The sequence below is a fragment of the Papaver somniferum genome, chromosome 3 (assembly GCF_003573695.1).
Source record: "Papaver somniferum cultivar HN1 chromosome 3, ASM357369v1, whole genome shotgun sequence".
Lineage (NCBI taxonomy): Eukaryota > Viridiplantae > Streptophyta > Magnoliopsida > Ranunculales > Papaveraceae > Papaver > Papaver somniferum.
In genome coordinates, this window is record NC_039360.1 from 29,208,477 (window position 1) to 29,229,946 (window position 21,470).

Here is a 21,470-nt window from a genome sequence, read left to right on the forward strand (position 1 = left end):
GGGTGCCTACGATACATTTCTCCGGGGTGTAAAACACTGCTTTTTGAGCCCATTTCGCCGCAAGGGCTTATTTCTCTAAAAATTCCTACAAAGACATAAAAGAACACAATAAATACAAAATTGAGCACTAACAATACATACAATAGAGACATATTAGACACATAAATGCGTCTATCACCTGCTGGAATCAGAGGCGTAAGGAGTGCAATTGTACCTTGGATCAGTGTGAGATTGATTGGGGTTCAACTACAGTCCAAACCGAAGTTAGTTTGTAGTAAGTTAGTGTCCGTAGCGGCTTAATACAGTGTGTGTTCAATCTGGACTAGGTCCCGGGGTTTTTCTGCATTTGCGGGTTCCTCGTTAACAAAATTCTGGTGTCTTTGTTATTTCTTTTCCGCATTATATTTTGTTATATAATTGAAATATCACAGGTTGTGCGTTTGAATTAATCAATTGGAAATCCCACCTTTGGTTGTTGATTGAAATTGATTGACACTTGAACATTGGTATTTAGTACCGTTCAAGTGATTTCTCTTGTATTCAATTAGAATCGTAGATTTCTATTTGCTTGAGTAAGAATTGAATCACAAACTAGGTAATATCAAGGTTCAACTATACCGTTAGTCAATCAAATCAATAGTAAAAAATTAAAATAACAATATAATTATAGTTTCCCACCAACGTTACTACTAGACGCTTCTTGATGTCAAAGAAGTCTTTAAACGAAACACATGTAAGATATTTCACCTAATTTGGATAGTTTCCTCTCCAGTGAATATTACGAGAATACTGCTATTGGACTTACCTCACATAAACTACAAAATGAAGTATTGTGTGTCACGGGATAAGTTTGCAAGAAAGAAAAACTTCACTATTTATAGTGACCAAGGTAGTTTGGACGCCAAGGAATTTCCAAATCCAAAATATTAAAAGATATGTAATAAATACCGAATCTCGGTTTTGAATAATTTCAACTATAGTCTGATTACTGGGAAATTAAAGACATAAATTCCGAATATCAAAAGGTCTTATGGAATATTTCGGTTTGGGATCTCACCTTGAGATCAAGGCAAATACTTGAACATTAAGTAATAAGAGTTGAAAAAATGTTTAAAATATTATGTCGACATTATGAAATTTCCATATTAACCAAACCATATTTACGATAATCATTCAAACCCTAAGTTTATAGTCGGACTGGGAAATTACACTAAAGATCGGTCTTATTATTGATTCCCAGGTAAGAGATCGGTCTTGCTATAAATCCCCAGATAAGGGATCGGTCCTGTTATAGATCCCTGGGACCGGTCCTAGTATAGATCCTTCTTCAAGGGATCATACCTAAAATAAATTATTTGATTCCTTTCAACTAAGAAACAGTTTTGCGAGTATACCTCTTTAAACTCATATAGTTAAACATAGTTTTCTAGGCATGGAATCAACCCAAAGTTCAACACACTAACTATTAGCGAATTACAAAGATAATGTTTTGTCGCATTTACAAAGCTCAATTGATAAACGCTATACTTCGTAATCCAATATACAAAAGTTGTATAAAATAACTAGTATATTCTTCCATGACACTTTGATCATAATGGAATGATCAAGTCACCAATACTAGAGATACATAAATATACGTAGTATGTTGTGTTTTCGATCTAAACAACTTAAAAGAAATGTAGATAGAAATGGAAACAAGTCAAGTCTGTATTACTAACCTCGAACGGAAGAATGATGTCTACATTAATGCCGATACGTCTTAAGTTTCTTCAGAGCAACACGAGTTTCTCTCAATATTTATAATGTTCCCGGTCTATGTAGAAAAGCTGACTTTAGTGATGCAATCAAGTAACTACGAAATTTGGAGCTAATATATTACAATCAAACTTGACATGCCAACACTTGGTGGGTTCAACTAGACAATGCTCTAAAACATATGCTTTGTTTGATACTGGGTAGGTATAATAGGTATGGTCAGTGAAGCACAATGATGGCGCAACACTGCATGGACGACCTAGTCAGTGAAGCGCAATGATCGCACTATACTGTATAGTCCGTAAAACGCTAGGATAGTGTTAGGATGATGCTACAATATAAATTCAGTGGCCAAGTATGAAGCTTATTGGCCGACACAATGAAGCTTCATTGAGGAAAGACAATACAAGGACAAAATGACAAATGCAGCATGTGATGCTTGCATTGATGTATATCTGTGGGATTGAGTTAGATCAACTCAAGGATGATGCAAGAACATGGAATAGGCCAAGACTTGGCCTACACATTAGCCCAAGGATGGCCAAATCTTAGACAGTTTCAACAAGCTAGCTAATGATGCCAGAGTATGCATTCTATTATCGAGCAAATGGCTAAGTAAAACATATGATGCATGGGACATCAGAATGATCTAAGTGAATTGTAAGGACCCTCAAGCTCGTCAACGCTATTAGATTAGTCAAGAGACGTTTTAGCCGATAATAACTCGATTACTTTAACACGAACGTTAATTAGTATATAAATTAATCTAACAACGATCTAGATACGAAACTAGTACCGTTGAATAGATATCGAAAAGTTATGCGAAATAGGCTACTCGAACGTGTCAAATAGGCTACTCGAACGTGTCATTCTAATACTGGATGAAGAAGACATCATCAGATTTGAGTATGAAGGGCAGATTAGTCATTTTGAAGTCTGACGGACCTGGGCTTCCCATATCATTTGGGAGAGTGCATTTATCACTTCCGTTGGTCTTATCTAACCAAATCAAGCAGATAGACTTGGATTTCTTTCCTTCTTTCTCTGTCATTCTTCATTCTTCTTCTCCGTGCTTCTCCTTCTCTTTTCTTCTTCTGTTCTCGCCTCTGGCGATTCTGTGAATCTATTTGTGAGAAACAATTGATGAAGTTGTCTAGTAGATGAATGTGATGATGTTCTGATTAATTAATAAGGAGGAGAGTTAGGGGTTGTTTTTTGAGATGCTGCTGTTAATTGAAGTTAAGGTTTATAGTTTTGGTTAATGGTTTGAGGACTTACAGGACATAGAATAAGGTTACGAGTAGATGAAGAAGCAAGGGTTAAATTTTAATTTTAGTTATGAAGTTGTTTTGGAGATGATCAAAGAATTAGGGTTTCTGCTGATAGAAGTTAGAATTCGATTTACTGATGATTAAGAAGAAATTGAAGGATGGGTTTTGAAGATTATGAGGTGAATAAGAAATTAATGATGTTGAATTGAAGATTCAGTTACTGAGAAGGTAAGGTTTGAGAAATTAGGGTTTCATGTTCTTCCCCAAATTAAGAATTAGGGTTTTGAGAATTGAACAAATGGTTTAGGAAGGAGATGGTGTTGTACTGATTCGTTTGAATCATAAGAAAGAAGGGGGTTTCAATTTGGTTGAGACAAGCTATCCTGAGGTAATTATTCTTCTTAGGTAACTTGGTGATGTTTATCTACTTTCATTACTGAGTTATGAGTTTGTTAATAGATATAAGAATTGAGATAGAAGTATGTGTATGGAATTAGAGGAGGAATTATATTACAATGAACTAATGATTGAGGCAGTGAAGAGAATGGAGTTGGGATATGTTGTAACTTGTTGAACTGGACTTATTAATGGTGAATGAGTGTTGTTGATTTGAAATTATGTTGTAACACTGGGAGAATTAGAAGATGGTGTTTGAGTAGATGTTATATTTTGAATAAATGTTGTTTGGATGTCAGTGGCGGTGTTATTGTTGTTGCGGTAGTTTCGTGGAATGCAGGGAAGGGTAGGAGGTCTGTTAATAAAGGTTTAGTGATGAATCAGTGAGTTGCAGAACTCCGAAAAGATAATGGTAATGATGATTGAACTTGTGGTTATAGTTTAGGTTTGTCTTGATTGACAGGGAGTTAGTACTGAGATGATGCAAGGGTTGAATTTTAGGAATTGGTATTGAGATGAATGTGGAGTTATGAATCATTGGTAGTGATGATGTTAAACTAGTATATATGTGTTGGGATGAAGATGAATGTGTATGATTGGGAGTTTTATTTGGGACTGTGTTAGTGATGACAGTACATGGAGGAGGTCTGAGATGCTTTTGAATGGGTAATGGGATTGCAGTGAAAATGAAAGAATAAAATGAACTTTGCATTGGTGAGGAAATGGTGGTATTTCTGGTATTGCGAGTGAAGTAGTAACTAGTGGTGTTTGGGGATAAATGGTGGAGTTGCAGTTAAGGATTAGATGAATGATTAGGAAATATATATGAACTGGTGTTGGTGTTAGTGTTGGAAATATGCTGGTGGAATGTTGTATCGGTGGTGGTTGAGATGAAGTGCAGATTAACTAGTATTGCAGGTGGAATGGGAAAGAGAAGTTGAAGTGGTGTAATGGAAGTATTGAACTATAATGGTGTAGTTCAGACTGAATACAAATGTCAGAGATAGAAGTTGCAGATGAGGTTTGAGTTATGGTGCCGCTGTTAGAAATTAATGTTGTTGAAGTAAGTAGTATTGTAATTCTAGGGATGATGATTGTAGCGAATAGGAAATAGCTCCAGTGGAGGCTTGATACTGCATTTGCAGGTAAAGCTAATTTTGTAGTTGAAGTTAAATCACGAAGTTCAATTGAAATGTCTATGTTTTTGTTGTAATGAAGTTTGTAGCTTTAATTTGTCTGAAATTAAAATATAGTTTAGAGTCCCAACTGTGTGAGAACCTTTGGCCTGTCTGACTGAACTTATTCAGTCTGATTTAGTTTTGCTTAGCTGACTCAGTTAATATGAGTGAGTCAGATCTGTTGACTCACCGAGTTCCCTGTTTTGACCCGAGTAGACTCAGTTGACCGAGTTAGACAGTTGACCTGACCAGACCTTAACAGTTAGACTTTGACTATTGACCATACCTTGGACGTTGACCATTAATGGACCCTTTTGACTGTTAGAGACCGTTAGTTGACCTTTAGTGGACTTGGGCCTAAGCTTAGATTTCCTATTTTGGTTGCCTTGGACCCTTATGGTCCGAATTAGCCTTCGACTTATTCTACAAAGTTGTAGATATTCACAAGACTTGTCTAATGGACTATAGAACCAATCTAATTGAATTAGTAAACCTTATCTATGCTAAAGATATAGAATAAAAAGGGATAGAACCATAAATGGGCTTAGAATCATTATATAGAATTGTATGATTCTTGTATGAGCCATTTTAGCTAGATTCTTAGAGTTCTTGTGTGATTAACAGTTAGTTATTAACAACGATCGATTCAAGGATGAACCAGTGGATCATGGATCTCGAGGTAGGCGAGGCTTGTCATCAAAAGAGGTGGGAATCGATAACGAACTCTCTTGTATTCATTATTGTTTTACAAATCAATCTTGGTGTTGTGAAATTCATGCATATCTTTGTGTGCTTGGTGTGGTATGAGATGTGTGCCGACACAATATCAGTATTCTATGGCTAGGGCGATACACCGCAATATTACACGGCTAGGGCGATACACCGCAATATTATTCTTCCTTTATATATCAGTATTTATGGCTAGGGCGATACACCGTAATATTACACGGCTAGGGTGATACACCGCAATATTATTCTTCCCTTATGTGCGGCAACACACATCTCATACATGGATGTTTTATGTCATTTATGGATGTCTTTGAAGAAGTTTATACTTTGTGTTTTACTGTCTTTCCGTGTATTATTGACTTTTCGATAAAACCTGCATTGTCTTCGAATCATATTAATGATTAATTGAAAGCTAGTTGTCATTCCTACGGGGTACCCCTTTTAGGGATGATGTGCTCACCCATTCCCACTTTCAGTTTCAAAGACAGATCAGAGTTGCTCAGCGGAAGTTGTGTGGCGTTCAGTCTTCTGCTATGTTTATTATGTTGTATATTCTTTTTGCAAACCAAATGACTATTGTATATGTATCATTTGAAAGGAGTTTTTGTATATATATTTCAGAGCGGGGCTAGTTCTTGGGTTAAGTTTTCATAACAGACTATGTGTAGGGGTACACATACCTATAAACCAGTCCGTGAACTCAGGTTATGTGTAGGGGTACACATACCTAAGGAAAACTCTGAAATTTTCAAGCGTATAGAATTTCAGACGTTTGATCTTTATCGGTTGAAACACAAAGTCAATACTCTCATTGGTATTATTTATTAGTATGATTCCAAAACAAGGATGCCTCTCGAAGATGATGCCTTGGAGATCGCTTAACAAACGAATAAGAATTATGTTATATGTTATGATAATGAATCCAAAGAAACTACCATGGTGACAGATTCTGTACAAGGCGATGAACTAGAAAAAGCAAGAACAAATTATGTTCATGATTTTCTAACAAAATCGCAGTCAGAAAGTAATAATCAAAGTACTACTTTGATAAGAGACGATCAGTTGAAATTCTCTAACCAAGATAAAACTGTGTCTCCAAGGAGGAAAAGCTCTTTACAAAACTAAGTTGTCAAGACTACCCATTCTGATTTCCTTGAAACTCAGAAAGTGTGCTTCTATTGCAACACTAAAGGACATGTTTAAAGAAAGTGTAAACTGAGGTTGGAAAACTTTCAGCTTGACCGTCTTCAAAACTCCTTGGATTTAATTATAAAAAGGTGTCACTGATATTCAGATATCTAAACCTCTTGAGGTGAGATCATATTCAAGCAAACCTGGTTCTGGGAATATCAGCACTTCATGGTCAACGAATATTCGAACAAACCAAAAGGGTAGTATGCAAAATCTGTTTAAAAAGAACTTTGTGAAACCGTCACAAATATGGGTTCGAAAGAATATCCATATACCTCCTAAAAGGTTGGAAACTTTTGAAATAGCTCAAAAAGCTAACCTGAATTTGACCGTTATAGGATACAAGGATCTTATTGACAAATTGTCCGCTTCAAGACAAGGAACTTCAGGTAAGAGTTCTAATCATATCTCTTATTTTGATGACAGTAATTTCTATGATCATTTTCCACGTTTCAAAAGAAAGAGCAACAGAAAACAACAACATTTTTCCAATGGTGAGTATAGATTGTGCAAACTAGGTACATACCATGAAACCTTATCCATAAAAATCCTGCTGGATAACAGGTGTACTATTTGTCTCAAGTAGTATTTGTTTATGATAGGCAACAATCTTTTCTTATTGCAATACCTTCGTGTCAAGTCCAATCACTTTAGAATATTTGAACATTCTCTGATCAAAATCTTCACATTAATATTGACACGTTTGTTGAGCTAAGAATACATTAATATTCAAGGAAGAATATATGTCATTAAGCATGGTTGTAGTATTGAGAAATTGTTGTGTGATCATTAAAAGATTCAAAAATGATTTTTATACCCTCGGTATTGTGTTATGATGCCCGTTAGGTTAAATCAATTCCGTTCAAAAGGTACACGTACCTCTTTCACCTTGATCGTGCAAACCCCTAATTTCTAAGTCGGGTAACGAACCGTCGTACATCCCAGGAAATATCTTTTCCTTTATATACCATAACTTGTGATTGAGAATTCTCATCCAAGGTTCCGAAACCAAGAATGTATCCTATGTCTCAAATTCTCGAAAGCATGGAGAAATCTTTTAATCGCAATGGTATTGAAACAAGATGAAAGAAGAGAACGATGGTCGATGAAGAAGTTATTAATTCATCCGAAATTCCATCTGATGTGAATTGCTACTTTGCATATGATCATCGAGATGTTGAACAAGAAGAGATGATTTCCGCTGATGGTGTTTATGATTTTCTTAAACAATTTGAAGAAGCAAAACTAGAACTTGTTGAAACACTAAAAAGTTTATGTGTGGTAAAGACTGAGTTGAAAAAGGTTTTTGTTGAACTTATTCTCATGAAATCTCATGTTTGTGAACTACTCGATGAGGATATTTTCTATGAAGAGCTCGTCTGCTCGTGGATACAGTTGATGAAAATTCAAGGGTCTCAATAGCAATGAAGAGTCTGGAAAAATCTAGTTTATTTTGTTATCTTCTTTTTATGTCTAGGAAACTTCTTTTGAGGATTTTATTCTTGAGAAGGATAACTAGGGTTTGGTATAGCAAAGATTGTGATTGCACATATCTATTTCCAACGTTTTTTCATCTTGCATATTTTTAGATTTATTTATCTAAATTCTAGAGTTGTTGGAAGATGAACTTGCAATATGTATTCATTATTGGTTTAATTATTGCAAAATTCTTATGAAATATTGTGTCTTTACGTTTTCATGAAGCGAGCTAATATTTCATATATGCTCAGAAGTTAAATCCATTATGTTTTTATAAACAGGAAAATAGAACAAATTCTTTGAGATTTTTCTCGCAGTATTGATCTTTTTGTGATCACACTTCTTGTGTTTTGCTGCTTGATACACTCCGTAAGATTCTCTTATGTTGAGTAAAATCGAGTAATTTGTCTCGTTGTTCATAACTGGCCTTGAGATTAGTTTATGTCGATACTGGATACAAATCCTTGTGATTTGTTAATGTCAACCAAATCCTTATTTTTCACAAAAGTAAGGTCACTCATGTTGTTCTCTTGGGAATGACATTTTATTGGGGAGAGTTCTTAAATGAACTTGTGCTTAATTGCTATATCTTTGCGGGGAGTGTCGTTGTGGAATTATAAAGGGGATGCTTGTACCTTTTTAATCTCCTAGGATGAACGCTAAGTATTTATTACTATGTGATTCATCTAATAAGTTGATATGAGGAGTTAATTTTAATTATGTTATTATGTAGTATCTCCATCTTCCTTAAACTTGAGATATCTTTTGGTTATATTCATTATGATCCCGCGATTTTCGTACCTTTGTTAATTTTATTGACAAAAAGGGGGAGAATTATGTAGCAGTTTCATACTACATACATATGGTTTACGGATCATTATGTAAGAGGGGAGTGAATCAATTAAGAAATAGGTTTACCTATTAAACAAAAGATGTAAGTATTGATTAAGGGGGAGAAACATATCACCATAGTATTACTTCGGAGTTAAGATACAATCGTACTTTGGAGAAAATATAATAATACTATGTTTCTGTATAACAACAATTGAGAATATTATTTTCAAAGTTGTTATCGCTATGGAATCGGTTCTTCAACAACAACGATGCTGAGTTGAGCACGTTCAGAATCATTGCGACTTGGAACATCTAAGAAATCAAGGAGAGTTGACTAAACCAAGGAAATCAAGGCATGGTGGATCGAGGAGTTTTTCAATCTTTATTTTGTTATCCATATGTATTAAATAGTTTTGTCACTAAAATTGACAAAGGGGGATTTGTTAGAGCATTGGTCGGTCAAAGTCACAAGTGTTGCTATATCAAGCTTGTTGTAAAATTTAGTTGTCAAAAATATATCTTGATGTCTAGTCTACAATTATTAAGTCTCGGTCTAGGATAGAGGTAGTAGAGAAACGAGCCAGTCATCATTTGCGTTCTACCGTTTGAAGGCGAAGATCAACCAAAGATTTTGGAGAACTTCATCAACAAAACGTAAGTGAAGACTGAACCACCCATTTCTCAAGTTATATTCACCTTCCTATCTTTGAGACGATTGTCGCATAACTAGTTAGACTAGTTTGCATAGACAATAATTTTGAGTCGAGAACTATTTATTTAGTTTACGAATTTCTCGAAATATAATGACTAAGCTTAATAAACATTTGCTCATACTTGATAAAATTTCGGTGGAGAACAACTTTTTGTTCGAAGCCAAATCATGTTTCAAGTTTATCATTTGAAAATATCCTGGAACAGTGATATGTGTCATTGATATTATTCGGAATATAGAACTACTGCATTCGGAATACAAGACAGTGTTATATATTAGTCTTACAAACTGAGAAAAATGTCAAATTTCTGAAGCTATATTACATGTATTCATACACGTAGCGGATTAGCTATATATCGAATTTCAGATTTGTGAGATTTCCATATTCGCATGTACATCATGGGAAAATTTGTTTGTTTTGTGATCCGGATAAGTATGCATATTCGTATGCAAACCATTTTGGAACTGTGGTAAGGGAACCGGGTTAAAATAATCAAACCGGTATGCAAACCAAAACAGTTCTATGTTCTAGAACTAGTTTAGTATCCAAACCGGTACGTGAACTGAAAAAGTTCTTTGAACTCTGGAACCAGAGGAAAAAGTCTTAAGTTTGCAAACCGGTACGTGAACTTGAAAAGTTCTGTCGACTCCGGAACTTTGATTTGATTCAAAGGTTTCAAAATGGTACATGAGCTGCAAAAGTTATTTTAACTCCAGAACTCGGTCATTGCGTATAAGTTTGGAAACCGGTTCGCGTACTGTGACTCTGCCGATTCACGAACGATCCAAGTAATTATACTTTGTGGATTTACCAACTATTTCGATTATGATTCAAGTGTAATTAAATTATTTCTATGAAGTGATTTGCATCTTATCAATTTTCTAATTAAAACTAGACTCATTTGATCACATGATTGTGACTCAATATAAATGTCTTAGTGAACATGAAAATGAGTGTTAAGTTTTTAAAGTTCAAATCGGTTAGTTTCAGCTAACTTTGTTGGAAATAGTCTTTATACACGGTTCGGTTATGGTTTACCTAACCATAATGTATATCTTGTATATGTGATTAAGATTTAAAGCTTTCATCTAACGGTTAATATTGATTGCTTGGTTCCAAAGCTATCTTAGCTTAAACCTAAATCAACTTAGGCTTTGAAATCTATATAAGGGGAACTCTTGGCAACTGGGATCTTTGAATCCTGAAACCACTTTTTGGTATGTCCTAGTTGTATCTAGAGTCATCCTCTCCAGAAATACTTTTAAGGTTTAGCGACTACAAAGATTTCGTTGGGATTCGTGAAGCCAGGTCCAGTTATCTTTTATCTTGATACTCGAGTATCCTGATCTTGATTGTTTGTAGAGCCTTGCTCCATCAATCAAGATAGATAGTATTCAACAAAGTCTCTTTGTCTCATACTTTGTTGGTTCCATAAGTTTTATACTTGTGAGTTGAATAATAGTCTATGATGTACTTCGGGTTGCATAAGTCCGGATTTTGAGGATAACCAGACTTTTGTCAAGTTTCTATCGATTTCCATCACCTGGATCTTTCATTTGATTTGATTATCCGTTTAAATCGTAAATCAGGATATCAATAATAGGCTTAATCCATGGGAGGAAGATTTGGTTTAAAGTTTTCAATTGAGTTTAAGAAACTCTTAGTTGGTATGATACCGTCTAAGGGAATCAATTGCGCAGAGTCTTGCTGGGATTCAAGAGGCGTAAGGAGCGCGATTGTACCTGAATCAGTGGGAGACTGAGTTCGGGACCAACTACATTCCAGATCGAAGTTAATTGGTAGTAGGCTAGTGTCTGTAGCTGCTTAATATAGTTTGGTGTTCAATCTGGACTAGGTCCCGGGGTTATTATGTATTTGCGGTTTCCTCGTTAACAAAATTTCTGGTGTCTGTCTTATTTCTTTTTCCGCATTATATTGTTTATCTTTATAATTGAAATATCACATGTTGTGCGTTTATCAATCACAGTAGCTAGGTCCGACCTTGTTAGTTGAATAAGACTTGATTGATCCTTGGGTATTGGTCTTTGGTACCTTCTAAGAACTCTCTTTGTAGTTAGGTTCACGGATTCAGTTCTGTAAACGTTCTAATAACAAGAGATAGAGAGATAACATTAGACACTTTCCTTGATTGAATTTCTACTCTCGGAATTGTGTTGAGTTTGTCCACACAGATTGCCTATGAAAAAGTTTGTGGCGTATTTTGGTACCCCCAGTGTTTTCTCATGAGAACTGTGTATTTATCTCAATCAATATTTTTTTCGTATAAAACTAAATAAATAATAATAAAAAAATGGTATTACTAAAGAAAAGATGTTAAATTCCATATGACTGTTCCATGGACTACTTTGAAATTTTACCATGTCATCAAGTTTATCCTAGTGGGACTCATTCATGTAACACCACTTCTTTAGCCAAAAATAAAAAAAATCCAAACCACAATTAATTTTACTTGTGGGACTCATCATGTGCTAAATTTTTCGTTTTTACAAAGTTAATTTTCCTCTAAATTCCTTTGGGCCGGTTGCAAGTCCAAATCAGAGACACTGTGGGAAGTGATCTTAGAGAGATTCTAGAAGTGATTGAGTACTCGGCAAAGGAAATATCTCACAAAAGGAGGAAGAATCATTCTTATCAAAACAAGTTTATCAAGTCTTCTCATTTATTATATGTCTCTTTTCCAGATGCATGTTGTTGCTGAGAAACAAATGGACAGAATTATGAGGCAATTCTTTTTGGATGCTTTTAGTTCAGGTAAATTAAAATAGAAGTTGGGACGGATGGGAAAAGGTTTACTTGCCAAAGAAAAGAGGTGGGAAACTCAAACTAATGAAATAAGGCTCTTCATGCAAAATGGTCCTAAAAGTATGGTACTGAGAAGCCGGCTTTATGGAGATCAGTTATAGACCAGAAATTTGGTGGTTATATGAATGCTTTGCTTCCAAATGATATTTCCAATTCTTTTGGGATAAGTCTATGGACTGGCATTGTCAAATCCAAGCATATTATCCATCAATTGTGATCCAAAGTGGAAACAGAAACTTGTTCTGACATGATTTCAGATCTAGTAATCAAACTCTTCCTACTAGATTCTAGTAACATTATAGAACATCTCTTCATTAACAAAATAAATATGAGTTTCTTACATTCTCTGATTTTCGGAGAAGAGATAGAAAAGATAAAAACTGAAATCTAAAATTCAAATTAAAGTTACAAAGTACAACTAACAAAGAAAGCTATTTAAAGATGCCACCACGAGTGTTTCACACGAGCTGAATTTGTTTTGAAGCACCCTGAGTGAATTACTCAGTACCACCATCATTTGAATTGTCAGGCTTTGCACACTCTTGTGTAGAGTCTTCTGATGTCATAGTAGATATGCCATCAGCCCCCCCACCCCCACCCCCAAGTGTAAGGTGAGTGGAGAGGAAACCTTCAACTTGGATCTTAAAAAGTTAAACCTTGGACCATGGAAACCCTTTGTAAAAATGTCAGTTGTTTGATCCAATGTAGCTACATAGTAAACCTGTAAAGTCTTGAGCTTGACAAGTTCTCTGACATAATGAAAATCAACCTTTAAACTCTTCATTCTGGTGTTCATGACTGGATTAGAGGCAAGAGAAATAGCACTGGCATTGTCACAACCAAGCCTGGGAGGTGCAGTGAGAGAGAAGTGAAGATCTTTTAACAACTGACAAATCGAAACTAATTCTGCAGCAGCAATTGCTAAGGCCCTATACTCTGATTTTGTAGAAGATCTAGAAACAGTAGCTTGTTTCTTGGCTGACCAAGAAATTGGATTTGAGCCAAAATAAATGCAGAAACCCCCAATAGATCTACTGTCAGTTACAACTCCAGGCCCAGTCAGCATCTGAGTAACCATGAAGTGTCATAAGGCCTTTTGTGAAACAAACACCAAGATCAATAGTGCCCTTTAGGTATCTGACAATTCTATGAGCAGCTTCAAGATGAAGAGTAGTTGGTTGAGACATAAATTTACAAACTTGTTGAATTGCAAAGGAAATTTCAGGTCTGTTCCAAGTTAAATAATGAAGAGCACCAACAAGAAATCTGTATGTAGAAGGATCTGGTAACAAGGGCCCTTCAGAAGTAAGTTAAACATTTGCAGCTGCAGGAGAAGTGTGGAGCTTAAAACCAACCATGTTTGTCCTTTTGAGAATATCCAGAATATACTTGGACTGAGAAAGGAAAATACCAGTTGAACTTCTTTGTATCTCAAGACCAAGAAAATAGTGAAGAGCTCCAAGATCTTTGATAGGAAAGTGAGTGTTTAATTCAGAAATAAATGCAGAGATATGAGCACTATCATTTCCAGTAACCAAAATGTCATCAACATAGACAAGTGCTATAGTAATTCTTCTACCCACTTTCTGAACAAATAAAGAAGTATCGGCAAATGAAGAGACAAACCCCATGGAAAGAAGAACATTTTATAATCTTGCATACCAAGCTCTAGGAGCTTGTTTCAGTCCATAGATGGATTTGTGTAACTTGCACACATGATGAGGGTGATCTTCATCCTTAAAACCAGGTGGTTGTTCCATGTATACTTGTTCCTATAAATTGCCATGGAGGAAGGCATTGGATATATCAAGCTGAGAGATAGGCCAGTTAAAATTAACAACAAGGGATAGAATAAGTCTGATGGTGGTAGGCTTAGCTACAGGGCTAAATGTCTCTGCAAAATCAATGCCAAACTGCTGATGGTATCCCTTGACAACTAGGCGCTTATCTTTATATTTATAAATTGTCCCATCTGCCTTGTATTTAATTTTAAATACCCATTTGCATCCCACTAAATTTTGACCTGGAACAGGTGGTACTATAAACCAAGTACCTGCCTCCATAAGAGCTCCATGTTCATTGGATAAAACAGTTCTCCATTGAGGAATTTTAACAGCTTGAGAAAAGCAAGTTGGAACTGGTTGAGATGAATCAGTAAGTAAAGCAGCAAGCAACTTGTGTGAAGTAGCTAGTAAAGTTTTAGGCTTAAAAATTCCATGTTTACCTCTGGTGATCATATTATGAGTATTAGAGAGAGAGGTAGGAGTAGAAGAAGAAGGAGCTGAGGCTTCAGGGAAGTATGGCAAATCATAGACAAATCGTCTTGAAGAAGGAGCAATGGGAATGGAAGCAAGAGGAGAGACATTGGCTGTAGTAGGATATGCAGATGGAAAGAAAGATGTGTATAGAAAGGATTTCTCATTAAACAAGACATGTCTGGAAATGTAAATTCTCCCTGTAGTGGGGTCTAAGCATCTATATCCCTTTTGATTAAGACTATAACCCAAAAATATGCAATGCTTGCTCCTTGGCTGCAGCTTAGTGGTAGTGTAAGGTTTGAGCCAAGGAAAGCAAGAACAACCAAAGAATTTGAGAAATTAATAGTATGGAGATTTATGAAAAAGGAATTCAAAAGGAGATACAAACTTTAGAGATTTAGTAGGAAGTCTATTAATGGAATAATTGACAGTATGAATGGCTTCAGCCCGATATTTAGTTGGCAGAGAGGATTGAATAAGAAGGGTTCTGGCAACATTTAGAAGATGTTTATGCTTAGTTTCAGCCACACCATTTTGCTCGGGTGTGTGGGGACAAGTGAATTCATGGAAAATACCTTTTGTGGCTAAAAAGGATTTGAAAAGAGAGTGTAAAAATTCACCCCCACCATCTGTTCTAAGAAATTTGACCTTACAAGAGAGTGGGTTTTTTATTTGTATAACAAAAGTAATTAACAAAGTTTTAAAATCAGATTTATTAGCCATGATGAAAATCCAACAATATTTTGAGTAGTCATCAATTACATTGGCATAGTAATAACAACCACTAACTGAAGCAGTATGGCAGGGACCCCAAAGGTCAATATGCAGCAACTCCATAGGTTGACTAGCACTGTCACAAGACATTTGAAAAGGTAGTTTATAAATTCTACCTAGCTTACAAATCATTGCAGAACACAGGTTGTTGAGCTATATTAGTAATATTAGCTGACTTGCAAACATGTTGGAGAGTCTGGAAAGATGGATGGCCTGGGCGTTTGTGAAGAAGATCACTTGAAAGTATGCTAGAGAATGTTGTAGGTGATAAGGCAGTAGAGATGTGGTTGTTGATGTTGTTGGTGAAATTTATTGGATACAAGCCATTTTTATGAGGCCCTTGGAAAAGAATCCTCCCTGAGGTCAGATCCTTCACATAAAAGCCATGAGAATCAAAGGTTAAGGCACAATTGTTATCAGAGGTGAATTTGTGTATAGATAACAAATTGTGAGATGAATTAGGAACTACAAGAATGTCATCTAGATGGAATGTATGTTCACCAACAGTTTTAACAGAATTACCAGAAGAGGTAATGGTCATACCTTGTCCACTTGTTGTTGCAATAACTTCAGAGCCATCATAAGGAGAAGAATGAGCCAGTGAAGTACCATTAGAGGTAATGTGATTATTAGCTCCAGAATCAGCACACCAGTAAGATTCATCATCATGAATTGAGGCGGCAGCAAGCATGGCATGAATGTTCTTTGGTGGTGCACGACCTTGATAAGTGAAATTCATCCTGTGAGTACATTCAAGTGCACTATGACCAGGTTGAATGCATATATGACAAGGACGATCATCTGAGGCATTTGAAGTAGCAGCGGGAGGAGAATAGTAGTTGGTTCTGTGAAATAAATTTGAGAAACCTCTTCATCCATGATGATTATGACCTCGACCACCACGATAATATCCAGTTGAAGAAGATGATGAAGATCTCATGGATGCAAACGCTTTGGCTTCATTTTCAATCTTATCAGATGCAATACGCTGATTGATTATCAATTCCTCACTAATAAGTAGATTATGCAACTCAATGCTGCTAATTGGTGGATTACGAATGTGAATCGAAGTTGCAAACGAAGCATAATCATTGGACAAAGTTGATGGGATGATAACAACCATTTCTGTATCGGAAATTGGAGACCTGGCAGCAGCTAATTCATCTTCATTTTTCTTGAGATCAGCAAGCAAAGTAGAGACTGAGTTTGTACCTTGTTTAATAGTTTGAAGACGAGTTCGAAGTTGAATCGCGTGAGTAGTCGAAACTTTGGAGAAGCGGCGTTCAATGTTGTTCCATAACTCATGAAAAGTAGAAGCTCTGGCGACATATCCAATGACTCAATCAGATATGGTTGATTGAATCCAGAGAAGAATTGTAGAGTCATCTTGTTCCCATTCTGTGTATTGAGGATTGATAATATTACGATTTTCATTAACTCTGGATATGAATTTGACAGGACAAGGAAACGATCCATCAAGATACTTCTGAACCTGAAACTTTCGAAACAAAGGTGTGATCAATGCTTTCCAGACAAGATAATTATCATCCTTGAGTTTAAGTGAAATGATATTAGAGATTGTATTTAAAGGCAGAGACGCAATTCTTGAAGGTTCCATGAAAACAAAATTAAAAATAGATCGAGAAAATTAATAAAGAGATTGATGAAGAAACGTAACAAAGATTGAAATTAAATCGAAAATATAGCACAATAACTGAAGAACAACTCAGATTGAAGAAGAGATGATAGCAAACAAATTTTGAAAACCGAAAACATAGAACATAGATCGGAACAGAGTGATGAAGAAGCAACAGGAAGCAGGATCAAAATAAAATAAAAGAGGAGATCTCTTCACCTGAATGATACCATAGTAACATTACAGAACATCTCTTCATTAACAAAATAAATCTGAGTTTCTTACATTCTCTGATTTGAAGAGAAGAGAGAGAAAAGATAAAAACTGAAATCTAAAATTCAAATTAAAGTTACAAAGTACAACTAACAAAGGCAGCTATTTAAAGATGCCACCACGAGTGTTTCACACGAGATGAATTTGTTTTGAAGCACCCTGAGTGAATTACTCAGTACCACCATCATTTGAATCGTCAGGCTTTGCACACTCTTGTGTAGAGTCTTCTAATGTCATAGTAGATATGCCATTAGATTCCATGTGCTTTACATAATCTCTAAAAACAAGAATGATGCCTTAAGTTACATGATTATTGCTACTAATAATGTTCCTGCTTGGGATTTTAATTTCTCAAGATTGTTAAGAGGTAATGAGGTGGATATGGATGCTCAACTATTTACTCCGTCAACAATCTAATGGTTTCTGATATTGATAATAGCTATCTCTTATGGAATTTAAGAACAATTTTTCTATTACTTCTCGTTACTTAGTTATGTGAACTGATGGCTTTCTAAGATTTCCCGACAAATGCATTATTTGGACTTTATGTTAAAATGCATCCCTGTTATGGATAATACTATCATGATGAATGGTTGCATACTCTGCAAGAAGGCTGCAGAATCAAACACCCATCTATCTTTACATTGTGAGAAAACAACTAAAATTTATAATTTTTCCATTCAATGTTAAAGCAAACATTTGGAAATGGGTTCGCAAAAGAGGTAACTCAAGAAAGAGGAAATTGTGGACTACAATTCCTTTTGCTTAAAGCAAATATTTGAAGTTGAGTTCGCAAAAGAGGTAACTCAAGAAAGAGGAAATTGTGAAGTATGATTCTTTTTGCAATCCGGTAGATTTTCTGGTTAGAGCGTAATAAAAGATTATCTCAGGATAAATACAGGACATCTGAGAAGCTTAATGACGACGTGAAGGGCTTACTCTTCGGTTGGTCATATGAAACTGCCATCTTTCAGAACATTAGCATTAGTATGTTGCTTTCTAATTGGTCTGTCGTAACTAATTCAATTTACTTTGTTTTGGTTTCTTTTGTTTCCTTTTCTGCATAATCAGTTTACACCTTATACATTATTGTTGTTGCAGTTATGTAATAATTTTGGTTCTGTTATTGTGTTTTTCTTACTTAATCGTGGAATTCCAGTTTTTTCTCAATATACTGCGCTCTTCAATTTTTTAAAATAAATAAATATTTTTTTTTAAAATTTAGATATATACGATTTATGATCAGAATTCTTTCTAACTCTGTCATTAATTCGTTCGAGATTTGAGCAAAATCCGTCTAGACGACCGTCCATTGGGAATGATCCTTCGGGCTTTGTTAAAGATGCTAATTAGCCTTGTGGCTGTTTATCAACAACCTAACAAATAATCTATATACACCACCATTGCTGGTTTCAAATCTGGAATAATACATTATACGTTTCTTTTAAATGCACTTGGTTGTACCACACCATCAAACTGTATGTATAATCTTTTTGTTTATGTCTCTATTAATGCTTCATACAACGCGTTGTAAGCTCTGGGATCCTACAAAGTTATAGGAGGAACAAACAAGTACAATGCGCCATTTAATACTTCATATACGCGTAAAATAATTGAACAAAATAACATTATTTTCTAGACACAAATCTCTGGCAAGGAAACACAATACACAACTAATCAAAGCACTAATTACATTAAACTACTATACTTAGTTGTTACTGATAGAAATCATTAGCAGTAAGATTCGATTTAATGTCGCTTGATATACGGTTAATAATGTAGCTAATCAATCATATAGATATAGTGTCTATTGGCTAATCATAGGTATCCCTGTACGCCATTTTGTACGTACGTACGTGATTATCTCCGGCGTTCGCATAAATACCCGACAAGGTGGCTTAAACCAAGGGCAAAAGTTGCAAAAGCTCCTGTCTGATTGCGCTTTAGCATGCAAGAAAACAATCAATTGTAAGACAGTTTAGTGAGTAATTTAGATTTAAAGCTCATTTAAAAAATTAGCAAAATCAAAAAGAAAAAGAGAAAGTTAAGTAAAGAACTGGCTAGATGGGCTAGCTTAGGTTGGTTATAGAAGACTCTCTTTTCCAGATAACTTAGGGTCTAGTTTATTTTGTGTGTTGCAGTACTAGCTAGTTCTTCTAGGGACTTAACTGGCGAAGTTAATTGAGCATGAGATCCTATGATTCCAATCTAGCCGGGATTTTCAAGTATAACTATACTAGTAGTAAAATACAAGTGCATATTAGGTTGATTTGTTTAATTTTGTAGGGCGGCTGGCTCTCAATGAGCTGGAAAATCTTGGGAAGTAAAATCTCATTGAAGTATACTCTTTATTACCTGACAGAATTTTATTTTAAATGCAAGATTTGATCACTGATTAATTAAAAGACTAACCCATAAAATGATAGAAAACCCCAGTAAGGCTCGTGCTATTATGCAAGCAAGTGCATATATAACAACCAAATGATGCACCTCTAAGCCATTAAGTTTCGCATCCATTGATGAGCATGAGCATTTTCGTAATAACAAGTTTAGTAGTTTGAAAATACGGAAAATTAGTCATTTGTCCAAACATTTTTAAAACACGGTTCAAATGGACGAGTAAAAATTAGTATGGATGAAATGAACACCAAAAAAAATAGTAAGGATGAAACTGGATTCATCATGACTTAAACTTAAAAAATAGTAAGGATGAAACTGGATGCATCCTGATGTAAATTAAAAATAAAAAAAAGTATTTGAAAATTGGTAGGATGAAACTGTTTACATCCAGACTATTTTTACATTTTTGTCCATTTAAACGGTATCAAAATCTAAATGTCATTTTCACCCAGGAATTGTTGATTTTGATCATTTTAACTAATTTTATGTTGAAAATACACTATCATCTGCACTTACGCCCATGATAACACTATTTTTTTGTTAGTTATAATTAACTAACCGAGCTTTTAAAATCTTTTTGTACTAGTAATACTCATTTAATTGTATACTTTCCTCGAAGTATATCGAAAGTTGGGAAATAAGAATCCTATTTTGTCATTTAACTTTTTTATTAAATCATTTTTCTCTTTTTGAAAGGAATGTCTGCTTCGAAATACCTTCCTGGATAGTATAGATTATCTTTTCGTTTCTACTAATGGTTTCCGATTTTCAGTCGGTTTAATACTGTTATCTTATCGTTTTACCCACAGTAAAAAAGAAATGGTGAAACAGAGAAAGTAAATGGCTTTGGTAAACTAAAATCTTCTGTGCAAGCAAGGAATTGGAAACTTCCAAGTTCAACGACATGTTCTGAAGATCCCCATTAAATAAAATTCAAACCCTTTGCTTTTTTTTGAGCTAAGCTTTTACTTGAGTACTGTGAAAGAACCAAACTCCAATAAAATTAAAGAAAATCAGGTTACTAATGTTGGATTACAGCAACCAACTTTGCTTTGAAACTAAGGTTTGTTGTACTTGGTAATCGCAAGTTGTGATACACACGAACTTATTTCCAAATCTTTCTTGCCTTGGACAGTGCAAATATATGCAAGTGTCACTGTTTTGAGGGGAACAGTGAAATCAATCTCTCACATAATCACTGTTATGGAGAAAAATGTTGGCAAGTCGCAAGGCAGTGCTTCACAGTTCACAGAGCATAATACTACCTCTGTTTCTAGAAAACAGATACTTCACAGTTCACTGCACGTATCACAGTGTTACAGTGGTAAAATGTTTGATAGCTCTTACTATAGTCATTTGTATCATGCATTAACAATGCACTTCATCACCTCGATTAACACCTGTTAACAAAGACCAATTATCTTGTTGTGTCTCGACATAACCTCCATAAGCCATTTGGTCTCCCTTACATTATTTAGATTGATTGTCGCATTTTAGTTGCGTTTACACGAGAACAGTCCTTAGTACACTCTATTATGCAGTGCGCACTAGTAAGATATTTTTCAAAGAAAAACAAAAAAATCATTTCAAAAATGTTTATTCAGATGCTTTGTTCCTCGACAGTGTATCTAAAAAATAATTCTCTTATTTAATAAATGGAGTTGGTTTAATTATATAAACAACTTAGGTTTCAACACCATTAAGTACACTAATCTGACAAAACCACAAAAATTATGTCCATGTACCTTCCATTACCCACA